This window comes from Vombatus ursinus, unplaced genomic scaffold, assembly GCF_900497805.2.
Source record: "Vombatus ursinus unplaced genomic scaffold, bare-nosed wombat genome assembly UNPS02014945.1, whole genome shotgun sequence".
Taxonomy (NCBI): domain Eukaryota; kingdom Metazoa; phylum Chordata; class Mammalia; order Diprotodontia; family Vombatidae; genus Vombatus; species Vombatus ursinus.
In genome coordinates this window covers 11,352,154-11,365,445 of record NW_020954723.1, presented here as the reverse complement: position 1 = coordinate 11,365,445, position 13,292 = coordinate 11,352,154, and the positions used below count along the sequence as shown (strand labels likewise).

Genomic DNA, 13,292 nt, shown 5'->3' with positions numbered 1-13,292 from the left:
TCTCTGCTGGCCTTCATGTGCCTTCTGTGCCTTCCACAAAACTCTCCCAAAATTCTGATTTAATTTCTCATCTGCACATGTTGAAACCAAGATGGGGAAGGGACAACTGTATTATCTAGTGGTAAGGAAGGCATACACAAAAATCAAACAAATAAAAACAAACAAACAAAAAAAAAACATGCAATTCACTAGGATTCCAAGTGGTAAAACACTGCTTCTTTGTAAATAAATTTAGAATGAAAATAGTATTGAAGAATCATATGCTAGTGCATAGTGATAACTTAAGGCTAAACATGCCATAAAACCAAAAACTAGGGAAGGTACAATCATTATTAAGCATATACCATGTTCCAGGCATGAGCTAACCACCTTACAAATGTCATCTTCTTTGATCCTTACAACTCTGGGATTCTATTATTATCCCTATTGTATAATTGAAACCAATGCAAATAGATGTTAAGTTCTTGTTCAGGGTCACACAGCTAATAAGTATCTGGCTCTGCCTTTAAATTCAGGTCTATCCTGACTGTGGGCTAGGTCTCTATTTACTTCAATTCTTTGCTACTGTTTTCACCTAAGTTCTTGAAACCTAAAATGTAAAACATAGATGAAGCAGATATGGAGATATAGAAGAGGATAGATTTACTAAGAAATATGAATAAGAATTTCCTCCCAATGGTAAAGCCTTGAGTGAAGAATGATTAAAAAAAAGTACATGTGGAAACTTCACAAATATTCAGTAAGATGAGACAGATAACATGTCCCATATACATCAGCAGGTGTGATTCAATCAATTACTTTGAATTTACATAACCTGATGAATTCAAAGTGTATTTGTCTGCCAATGTTTCCAACATCTTTGTGCAACAAGGATGGACAGGCATTATATTATTTCCTTTTTAGAGATGAGAAAGCTGAAATCTGAGAGGCTAAATAAACGGTCTAGTTTCACATATAGTAACAAAACTTTACTATTGAATCCTATATTCGTCACCTTGCAACAATACCACAACTCAAAGAGATGCTGAGCTTTTCTATAATGATTTCTTCATAAAGGAGAAGGTTCATAAGGAAAGAGATTACTCTTAAGGTAAAATGTTCAGGATATTCATTCTCTGCCATTCTACTCACTTCAAAAGGTTATGATGATGGGAAAAGATTGTGATTCAGAGAGAAGTAAGAAGCATCAGAATTATCTATTCGATGATCACTATATTATAAACTCAAATAACATTAAAAGGTATTAGAACCCAGAACAATCCAATGGTCAGTTTTCACTGCACAGGGCTGATGATGAAATCTGCCTTGCTCATTCTCCACAAGAAATATTTGAGTACAGGTACTAACAAAGTCAGTTTGTTTTGCTGACCTCTATCTTTTTCTGTCATGTAAGGTTCTCTTTGGTGTGGAGTAGCATCAGCTAGTGAGAAATTAAGGGATTGCTTTTAGTCAGTCAGCCTATCTATATGTCTGTCTATCTATCTATCTTTCTTTGTATCTATCATCCATCTATCTGTCTCTCTATCATTTGCCATCCATAGATCTAGGTAACTAGGTGGTACAGTGGATAGAAAGCTGGGCCTGGAGTTAGGAAAACCTGAATTCAGATCAGGTCTCAGACACTTACTAGCTACATGACTTAGGACAAGTCATTTAATCTCAGTTTTCTCATCTCTAAAATGGGGATAATAATAGCATCTACCTTCCAGGATTATTGTGAGGATCAATTGAGATAAGAATTATAAAGTGCTTAGTACAATGTCTGGTACATAACAGCATGTTAGGTGTTGTTAGTATTAGAGCTATCAAAGCTTTAAACTGCACTAAGACTTTTAGGACGCCTTCTACATGTATGTGTATGTGTGTGTGTGTGTGTGTGTGTGTGTAGGTATGTGTATATATATTTCATTGTGCATATGTGTGTATATATACAAAATACTCACACATACACATATGTTGGTATATAGACATATACACAGGTATACATATATGCATGTGTGTATACATATGTGTACATATGTGCATGTGTGTATAGGTAGATATACGTGTGTGTAGAGAGCTGCCTTCAGAGCCAGGAAGAACTCCTTTTAAGTCATCCTACTTCTGACACATATAGGCTGTGTGACCCTGGCCAAGTTATTTAGCATCTCAGTGTTCTAGACAATTTTCTAAAACTACAAGTTGCAGAGGTTATTCATCTGAATTGAGAGAAGGAGCTTTCTCATCCAGTAATTCCCTCTATCAAGGAAAGGGCTAGCCCTATTGGCTCAGTCCTCAAACTCTGCTAAAATCCTCAGTAGCAATGGAAATGCTGAACCATATGGTGCGGTGGCTGACATAATTAATGAGTTTGTTTTGCTACAAAGGTCCAGTAGAATCTTGAAGCTTAACTTTGTTGGCAAAAAAAGGCATTTACCCCTGGCGGAGCCAACAGCAAGTGTGGTAAGTTTGTCCCAGATAGGAGGGAGGCCTGCTGTCCTACCCTTTCCCTCCTGCTAGCACACTCTGTAAGGGAGGATGGTGTGAAATACCAAGAGGAGGAAAGTTGTGAATCTTTGAAAAATGTTGTTTTATTATGCATTTTAAGCAGTTGCTATAATTGATATCCTGTGGCCTATTAAAATACCATGCTGGGAAATAATTAAACACAAGTATAACAACTCAACTTTTTCCTTACAAGAAGAAAAAATACATAACACAGGGCTTGATACTACCTCCCACATTTTTTTTAAAAATCCAAACACCATCCTATTCTGGCTTCAACATTACCAAAAAGGGAGTTTTCAAATTGCTTGCCTAATTCCATTTGGATTTAATTATAATTTATTTTGGAATCAACTCTATCTCTGCCTGGAGATGTTTTCAGTACATGTTGAATTAATCTCTTAAGAAGGGATTAACAGTTGTAGACTGAAGTATTCAGGACTAATTTTTGAAATACAGTCATAATTGACAAGATTTCCATCAACTGAAATTGTCCATCAATCTAACCCTTATATCTGCCCATTTAAATGTATAAATGCTACCTATGTATTTCATTAAATTTTATCTAGGAGATGCCATGTGGGTTCAGTGTAAAGTGAGCTATATTTATACCCAGAAGGATCATAGAATCATAGTATCATGGAGTTGTAAATGTCAAGCTGGAAGGTCTCTCTAGTTCAAACCCTCCTCCTCCTCATGTAACACTTGAGGAAATTGGGGTCAAGAGTGGTTAAGTGGATGTTGAAGACAATATAGGTAGAAATCAGAGGTGAGACTTGGGCTTAGATCCTGTCTCTGTAGTTTAATCTTATTTAAACTCTCTGTGCTTCAGTTTCCACATATATAAAACAAAATATTTGAACTACATTGCCTCCAAGGTTCTTTTCAGCTCTAAATCTGTAATACTTTTTGTTCTTCAGTCATTTCAGTCCTGACTGATTCTTCATGACTGCCTTTAGGGTTTTCTTGACAAAGATACTGGAGTGGTTTGCCATTTCCTTCTCCAAGTCATTTTATAGATGAGGAAACTGAGACAAATAGGGTTAAGTGACTTGTTCAGGGACACACAGCTCATAGGTTTCTGAAGCTGTATTTGTATTCAGGTCTTCCTGACTAGGGGCCTGGTGCTCTATCCACTGTGCCATCTAACTGTCCTTAAATCTATAATAATGGGATCCTTGAAATCTAGAGGCCATAACAACCACAACAACAGTAGCAGCAGAAGCAATAGCAATAGCAGTAGCAGTAGTAGAGTAGCAGCTGCAGCACTTATATAATACTTTAAGGTTTGCAAAGTACATTTAAATATTGCCTCTTTTTTATTCCCAAAACAATTCTTGGAGTTAGATGATATTATTATTCCCAGTTTACAGATGAAGAAATTAAGGCAAACAGTTGAAATGACTTACTAAGATCACATAGTTAGTAAATATCTGAGGGCCTTTTCAAATCCAGGTCTTGGTGACTCCAGACCTAACACTCTATCCACTGTACCACTTAGCTGCCAAAGAGATCATAGAAAAAAGAAAAAGACCTATATACACAAAAATCTTTATAGTCATTATTTTTGTGTAGTGGGAAAGAATTGTAAATAAGAGAGATGCCCATCACTTGGGGAATAGCTGAACAAATTACAACATATGAATGTAATAAAATGTCCGTGTGCCCTAAAAAAAAATGGTGAAAGGACAGCTTCAGAAAAACCTGGGAATATTTATATGAACTGGTATAGAGTGAAGTGATCAGAACCAAGAGAATAATTGATATGACGATGACAATACTTTGAAGGGAAACAACTTTGAAAGAATTATGATCAGTACTATTACTAATCATCATTCCAGGAAACTCATAAGGATGCATAATATCCAAATTCTGACACAGATAAAATTAATTTATGATACAGAAAACAATTTTTTTGGACATGACCAGTGGGAGAATGTTTTGCTTTACAGTGTATATTTTAAAGGGTTTTGTGGTGTTCTTTTTTTTCTTCTTCAGTCTCCTGGGGAGAAATTGGGAAGAGAAAATGAATGCTTATCAATTAAAAAAAAAATTAAGATAAAAAATAACTAGAGGATACATTATAGAGATGGCGAGCCTTAAAATGAAGAATGCCTCTGTTCATGTCCAGCCTCTTAACTTCGCAGGGCTCTTAAGAAACTGTCTAAGGCCATAAGTTACAGAGGAATTCCAGTTGTGTTGCCAATCTACACTGGTAAGAGGAGATTAAATGTCAGGAGTTCCTTCACTGATGGAATCATAGACCTATACTTTTTTTCTTTTTCTTTCTCTTTTTTCTTTTTTTAAAGAAAATGAATCAAATCATGTTGCCAGTATAGCATAGTAAAAACACCAGGAATTCAAATATCTAAGTTCTTTCCATGGTTCCCAGAAGGCTAGCTTTTTTCCCTCCATGTAGTTGCCTGTGTGCATCTGGAATGGAGCCAGAGGATAGGTTTCAGCACAGCTTCTAGGGAGTAATCCTGGGAAGCTCTGTGATCAGGCATTTTACAGCTGGCTGTCTGAGACAGAGCTGGACTGGAGTACATGCTCCAGATCAAAGACTAGGGCAGTCTGAAGAAAAAGAATCAGAGCAGCAAATGAGTCAAGTAGAAAGGGTAAGGACAAGCATTCCAAATGAGAAGAATCATTTTGGAAAGATGGAAACTCAAGTGTGGTAGGCTGTGGCAGGATTGACTGAAGAAAACTTGTGTTAGGGAAGGTGATACTATCTCTATTTCCCTGAAGATAAGACCCTTGTTTCAGAGACGTTGGGGAAGGTGCCAAAGGTGTCCAAACTAACTGAAGCTCACAGGACAGCCTCTTGGCATAGACAGTATCTAGACTGGGGAATGCTTAGTCAAATTGTCACTCAGTTCTCATCAAACTGGAGTATTTGCTATTCCTCACTCTTATTCTACCTTCTTCCTCCTTTGTACATGTATGCAAGCTTTCCAATAATGGGAACAGCCACCCTTCACTTATATCTTTGTTGCTGTTGTTGTTGTACTTGAGTCATTTTTCAGTCATGTCCAACTCTTCATGATCCCTTTTGGGATTTTCTTGGCAAAAATACTGGAGTAAATTGCTATTTCCTTCTCCAACTTATTTTACCGATGAGGAAACTGAGGCAAACAGGGTTAAGTAAATCTCTCAGGGTCACACAGCTAATAAGTGTCTGAGGCCAGATTTGAACTCATTTCTTCCTAACTCCAGTGCCAGCACTATATAACTTAACTATCTAACTGTCCTGACTTATATCCTATTCTTCCTTAATGAACCATCACCTCCTACCTTAAATTTTTCCTCTATAAGATGAAATTTACCTATTGACCTTTATTTGGATCTTTCATTTATCTTTCCAGTCTGCCTACTATTTTTTTCCATCAGTACAATCAACAAACATTTACCATTGTTCATTATAAGCATTATATTTCTTCTTGATACTGAAGCTACAAAGATTAAAAAAGTTGTGATACTCACCCTTGAAGGAAAAAGAATAAGTTATATAGTATTTACTATGTTCTGGGTACTGTGCTAAGCCCTTTTACAAATATTGTCTCATCCAATCCTCACAATAACACTGCAAAGTAGATGCTGTCATTACCCCTATTTTACAATTGAGGAAACAGAGATTAAATGAGTTTCCCAGAGTCGCTCAGCTGATTGAAGTGTGTGAGGTCATATTTTAACTCAGGAACTCCTCACACTAGTTCTTTATCCAATGTGCCACCAGCTGTCTGGGAGGTTTATATTCTACTCTGCTTCTTTACTGTCTTCTTTTCTGTAAATATGATGCTCTGGGCATACAATAACAAACTTCTCCTTCAGATCTCCCATGACATAGCATTTGATAATACTCCAATACATTTATCGTGGGGCATCATGAATCATATAGGTGTCATAGTATTGTTCTCCTGCAACACTTCAAGCTCTATGAGGGCAGGGACTGAATCTGACCAAAACCTCTTATCTTCTCCAACATTTCTGCTAGCTCTGGAAAAACTAGGAGATTCATATATATTAATTCTATTTTATTTTAAGTTCATATATGTGTCTTCATGGGGGTATACTGTGGATCTTTGTGACAAGAATTACCTATAGATGTATATACAATTTTAGAGGAACCAATGATGAATATTTTTTTTAAATCTTTTGACTTAAAAGCAGAGTCAATAAAGGTCATTGAAGGGATTGAAATTAATCAATTGATCATCTGACATTTATGGGTATCTACTATATGCCAGACACAGTAAGACCTGTGGAAGAGACAAAGAAGTATAAAATTTCTTGAACATTCACTCAATTTAGAGAGACAACTGCAAGAAATAAAAGTTCAAGTCAAAAATAGAAGTTACATAATAAGGCAGTTCCTGATTATTTGCCGAAGAAAGATAATAGATCTTTGTTAAAGAAATAAGAGACTAGACTTTTTTTGGGGGGGGATGGTTGGTTTTGTTTCATTGAAGAATATTAATGTCTTATGAATACTGTGACACTGCTCTGATACTCTCTAGAACAGTATTTGAAAAAAAAAGCTGGTTCCAGAGTCAAAGGAGTTGGATTCATATCCCACCTTTGATATTTACTATCTGTATGATCTTTGCAAATCACCTAACCTCCCTTTGCCTCAGTTTCCTCATTTGAAAAATAAAAGGGTTGGACTAGATGGCATTCTACTTCTTGAGTTACCATCCTTGGAGGCCCATAGAAATTTATAGCAGAAAGAATGATGAATTTGAAATCAGAATATACTTAGGTATGAATAATGTCTCTGATGGTATGTAGCTTTTGGTAAGTCACTTAATGTCTCCCTAAGTTTCAGTTGTGTTACCTGTAAAATTAGGCTGAAATACATGATCTCTAAAATCCTTTTGTCTCTATTTTTTTTTCACTTTGATGTATCTTCTTCTATTATCATATTTGGAGAGATTGAGGTGGGGGAAAGGGAGATATCAGGAGGGTTTGTAAGCAAGACTAGAACCTGAACCTGAGACAGCTAAAGATCAGCTGCCCATTTTGTACAGTATAACCCTTGGCCCTGCAGAAGAGATGGATCTAGTCCCTGCAGAAATTTATCTGAAAATTCAGTAAGTTATTTAGGTTTTCTCTCAAAATCAGTTCCTCTCAGATGATTTCCAATCTCATAATTTTTAAGGTTTTGTATGAATTGAAATCTATATTAACTTTATTAGTATTCTGCAAAATGTGAAAATATCTATTTTGGTCTTAATTATGAATTACTGAATTTCAATTTCAAACAAGGCCAGGATTTATTGTGCATTTCTACATAATAAGCCATGACTAGACAGACTAGAACTTGCTAGCAAAGTAAACATTATTTACATCTGTCTGCTTTGTTTCACCTATCTCTTTGAACTTCTCTTCCGGCAGCACTGAGATATTAATGCATGCAATTCTGTGGTCATCTACATGACAGTGTTGGGGAAGAGTGTCTTTTGGGATCTTAGCTTTAGAAAACATCACATTTTAAAGACTAAAAAAGTTTTCTGAAATAATACAACACATAAGCCTTATCAATGTTTCTTTACCGAACTAAAATTAGGAGGAGCAAGTGATGAATATTTTAAAAAAATCTTTTGGCTTTAAGTAAGGCAAGTAGGGTCATTGCAGGAATAGAAATTAATCAATTGATCATCCCATATTTATGGATATCTACTATATGCAAGACCTACTATGTTTAAGACCATTAGAGGAGAAGTATAACATATGGTATAAGTGAGTAGTATCAGACCTTAGCAAAACCATGAAAGCCAGCATTTGTCTCCTTTATGTCTGTCTTTCTCATCTGAATGCTGCCACATCCACTCCCCACTTACCCTTAACACAGTTCCCTTGTGCAATCTTCATCTTTTTCCATCAAAATTAGTTTTCAGAAATGGATCTGAAAAATTCGTTCATATTGAGTTACAAGTGACTGATAGAGCTTAATGTTAAGTTATCTACCAGAGTTATCTACCTTTTAATGAAAGGAAGACATTCATTTGGATTCAAATATTTAACTGTAGAATTTTAGAATGGAGGAAATAGTTGAGGAAATTTAAAAATAGTTGAGAAGGAGGAGTCAGATCATCTTTAACATGCCTCTGAAATGACAGCAATTAGGTGGATACCTGCTCTGCCTTATGGCTAAAGGTGAGCATTTAATCAGAATAACACATAATGTAGCAGTGCCCAATAGGATATTAGAAGAAATCAACAGGAAATTAAAATAGTTGGTAGAATTTAAAATGTAAAGATTTAAATTAATCCAGAGCATCAAGAGAGCAAGTTCTATTCTTCCCTCCCTCCCAAAAAATGTATCATAGACTATCATGATGACTGCAAATGATCCAGATATTCACTTTAAAGCAGTGCATTTCCATGCCTTCCAGAAATATGCATGAATAGCTATTGAGTACTGCTTAAGACAAAATTATTAAATCACTATTACTTCTTCTTGAGAATAAAAATGTATTTAAGAAATCGAGATTAACTAGATAAGATCTTTTAGAATTGTTCTTATGCCAATGATATGAAACCATTGCAATTATGCAATGCAAATAACCACAGCACATCAAAGTTGATGTTATTTGTTTAAAAGTAAGAGTATTAGCGAGTATTAAAAGTAAATGTATTAAAATGTATGAATTACATTCATCTACCTAGATGAAGGAACTAAAATGACATTCATGTTATCCTTTATACATATTATTTCACAATAGTTCTTTGAGATAGGTAGTACAACTATTATTTTACCCATGTGACAGATGATGAAAACCGAGACTTAGGAAGTTTAAAGAATGTTCTAAAAGTTGCGCAGATACCAACCAAAGCTTGAGTCCACATGTTCTGGAATCAATTTGAATATGGTTTCCATTCTGTGTCTTCACTAAAAATTTTGTGTAGTCCAAGGGTGGAAAACCTGCAGCCTCGAGGCCACATGTGGCCCTCTAGGTCCTCAACTGTGGCTCTTTGACTGAATCCAAAATTGACCTAGAAAGCCACATGTGGCCTCGAGGCTGCAGGTTCCCCACCCCTGGTCTAGTCAATTGCTTCATGTCACTATTTTTTAAAGGTATTTATCAAGTTTATTTTATTCATACATCTCATAGAAAAACAATAGAAAACACATGCATGCAGCACGAAAATTCAGGTCTGCACAAATTCTTCTATTTACAGTCAAAGGGAAGTGAGGACATTATTGGCAGCAGCTGCAACTCCCAGTCTGGGGGTCTTTGCAGACATAGCTCTGGGCAGACTTGGTACATTCTCCTGGGCAGCAGGAGCAACAGCTCTTCTTGCCGGAGGCACACTGGCATGATTAGCATTTGCAGGAGCCTGCACAGGTGCAAGAACCACCATTCTCGCAGCTACATTTGGGATCCATGGCTGGCAGGTAGATGTCAGGCACGCAGTCCTCAGAGCAGAAGGATGACCAGGAGAAAGATGTCTTCATGTCACTATTAATGGACATTAGAACTGAGTTATTTAATATTCCCTGTATCATTGTCACCCTTGATAATCCATTCTAATGTGTGAGCATGGCTTGAGGACTTAGCTATTGCTCTTATTAATACTTAAGAACAGCTATCTGGTATTACATAAGTCTTTTAAATGTACTTACTCATCTTTCTTCCTGCATAAGCCTCTCTGAGGCTCAGACTTTTGAATTATTGCAATTTGTCCATATGATACGTATTTAGAAGATGTTTTATAAAAACTTGCTCAATGGAACTGATTGTATGATCAAAATTCCATCACATTAAGCCATTGCCATGCTCTTTCCTTTGGTCACCATAACCCGCAAAGTATAAAAAGCTCAGGTCATTGGATAAATAATCAATTATTTATTAACCCCATTTACTCAAAGCTTTAGGGCTAGAAACAAGCTTAGAAATAATCTAATCCAACTCCCTTTTTCTACAGAGAAGAAAACTGCTCCCCTCTCCCAGAGGGAAAATGATGGCCAAAATCACACAGTAACAGATTGGGTTTGTAATCTGACTAGATATTTAATAGGTTTTTCTCTCTTCCATAGAGGAAGGCAATGGCAGTCATCCAGTCATTTCTTAACAAAATGAAGGTAATACCCTTTGACCCAGCAATTGCACTTCTAGGGCTGTATCTCAAAGAGATCATAAAAATGGGAAAAGGACTCACATGTACAAAAAATATTTATAGCAGCTCTATATGTAGTGGCAAAGAACTGGAAATTGAAGGGATGCTCATCAATTGGGGAATGGATGAACGAGTTGTGGTAGATGAATATAATGGATCACTATTATACTGTAAGAAATTATGAGCAAGCCAACTTCAGAAAAACCTGGAAAGACTTGTATGGACTGATGCTGAATGAAGTGAGCATAACAAAGAGATCATTGTACACAGTAATAGTCACACTGTGCAATGACTAACTTTGATAGACTTAGCTCTTCCCAGCAATGCAAGGATCTAAGACATCTCCAAAAGTCTCATGATGGAAGATATTATCCACATACAGAGAAAGAACTATGGAGTTTGAATGCAGATCGAAGCATACTATTTGTTCTTTTTATTTTCCTCTTCTGTTTTGTTTTGTTTCTTTTTCTTGTAGTTCCTCCTATTGGTTATAATTCTTCTTTACAACATGACTGATGTGAAAATATGTTTAATAGGATTGTATATGTACAGCCTATATCAGATTGCATGTTGTTTTGGGGAGGGAGGTAGAGAGAAAGGAGGAGAAAATTTAAAACTCAAAAGCTTATGGAAGTGAATGTTGAAAACTAAAAAATAAATTAAAAAATGAAGATAAAAAATAAAGTAAGTTCTAGTCTTGACCTTGCCACTATTTAACTTTGTAACTTACAGCTAAACCAACTCACTTAACCAATAAGAACCTCACATTTCTTCACATGTCAATTGTCTTCTTTATTTTACCACTGGGAGGGTACTTGTTCATTGATGCTTGACACATTGGTTGTCTTCCTTTTGTTTTTCCTCTAGTGAAACGCAAGGTTTGACACATAATTATCACTACTTGTTCAGACCTGAGTTACCTTTGCCAGATGCCTAGGAAAGGAAATATAATTTTGATTTGTGCTCTATCTCATTGCCTACTGAAATTAGATCACAATTTTTTTTTAGGTATTTCCTTATTTATTTATTTTATAACCAATCACCACAGGGGTTCTAAAATAACATGAAAGGACAAAAGTTACAGATTATATAATTCTTAAAAATGTAAATTCAGAGGGAACTAGGTCTAGGTATTTCTTTGTTTCTGCCACCCCTTCTCTTTCCCATTCCATGATTACCATTAAGGTCTTCTCAAACTCAGTTTCCCCATTCTAAGCTGATTTGAATATTAGCCCAGAGTTCTTTCCAAACTCCCAGAGCTCTTTCCAGGGCTGGAACTAGCTCAGGGCAAATGAGGCTTTCCTGAAGTGCCAAATGTGAAATGTGACAGCATACTTACCCTACTTCCTTTGGAGTCATGGGCATAAATTGGAATCTTGGGTGGGAAGGCAATAGGTTTCCTTCTTCCAGGATTGTACTGTATTCCCCTCCCCTGCATATACATGGTCCCCTACATGGTCACTGTCCACCTATGATTGTCTTCTGTGCTACTATGCCCTCCAGTCCTCAACTGAACTGGCCTAGATTCATTATCACCTTATTATAGCACTGATCCTAATCAAAAGAAGACTGGGTTTGGTAGGACTTCTCAACTTTCAAAATCTGCTTTCCAATCTTGTATCTGAGTAGGGAGCAACTGGCTTACAGGAGGTGTTTTCTGTCTAGGTGCCAAAGACATTTTCCATGAGAACATTTTACAAATACCTTTTAGTCATATACTTTCCCCTTCTCTGTTGGCCCCTGACCCTCAAAAAACCCCTTTAAATTTCTACCTCAGTTTGCTCCCTTGGTGAGAAAAATCTTTCCCTTGTTTCTGTCTGGCTTCTAAAAACTCTTTGCCTTAGCTTCAAGTCTTCCTTTTCTCTCTTTGCAGGAAAGTAGTTTTCTTTACCTTTTAAAATTTTTGAACTACAGTTCTTGAAAATTCTAATTCAACCTTGACTTCTTCCTTCTGGTCCTATTTTGTTTTTCTGCCTCAAACAGATCCAATAGCCTACTGTTGAAGGTACCTCCATGAAACTTGGTGACTACAAAAATTATTTTACTTTTAGGGTCCTCAGTCATCTTCCTTATGAAATGGATGGGTTGGACACGATAAAATCTAAGGTCTTTCTAGGTGCTAAAAACCTGTGGTCAGTTTATAATCATTTCTTAAAAATCCTCTCCTGCCAAGACTATCAAAACTATTACTATGTCTTTAAGATCAGAGAAACTGTGACTAATAGTTGTAGCTATCCTTTTAGGCAGCACTTTAAAGCAGGGGTGGGGAACCTGTGGCCTCAAGGTCACATGTGGCTCTCTAGGTCCTCAAGTGCGGCCCTTTGACTGCATCCAAACTTTACAGGAAAAATACCCTTAATAAAAGGATGTGTTCTGTAAAACTTGAACACAGTCAAAAGGCCATACCCAAAGACCTAGAAGGCCACATGTTGCCTCCAGGCCACAGCTTCCCCATCCATGCTTTAACCTATGAAGTTAGTATGTATCTAACTTTGATCTTTGAAGATATGTGAGAAATTGTCTGGTATTTGTAAAGAGGTTCAATTTTAATCATTTGTAAAGAGATCACACTTTATTTGTAAAGAGAAATTGTCATCTGCAAATAAATTTTTCCTATGACATCTTGAGAAAGGCTGAAAGGTAACAGAGAGAAAGAAGGTAGAGAGGCCTTATTTCTTGATGTAACT

The 13,292-nt window shown here is 36.4% G+C and overlaps 1 pseudogene; it reads right to left on the bottom strand.

The window, feature by feature from the left end:
- Nucleotides 1–9,685: 9,685 nt before the first annotated feature.
- Nucleotides 9,686–9,874, bottom strand: LOC114030044 (annotated as a pseudogene).
- Between the last annotated feature and the right edge of the window lie 3,418 nt (nucleotides 9,875–13,292).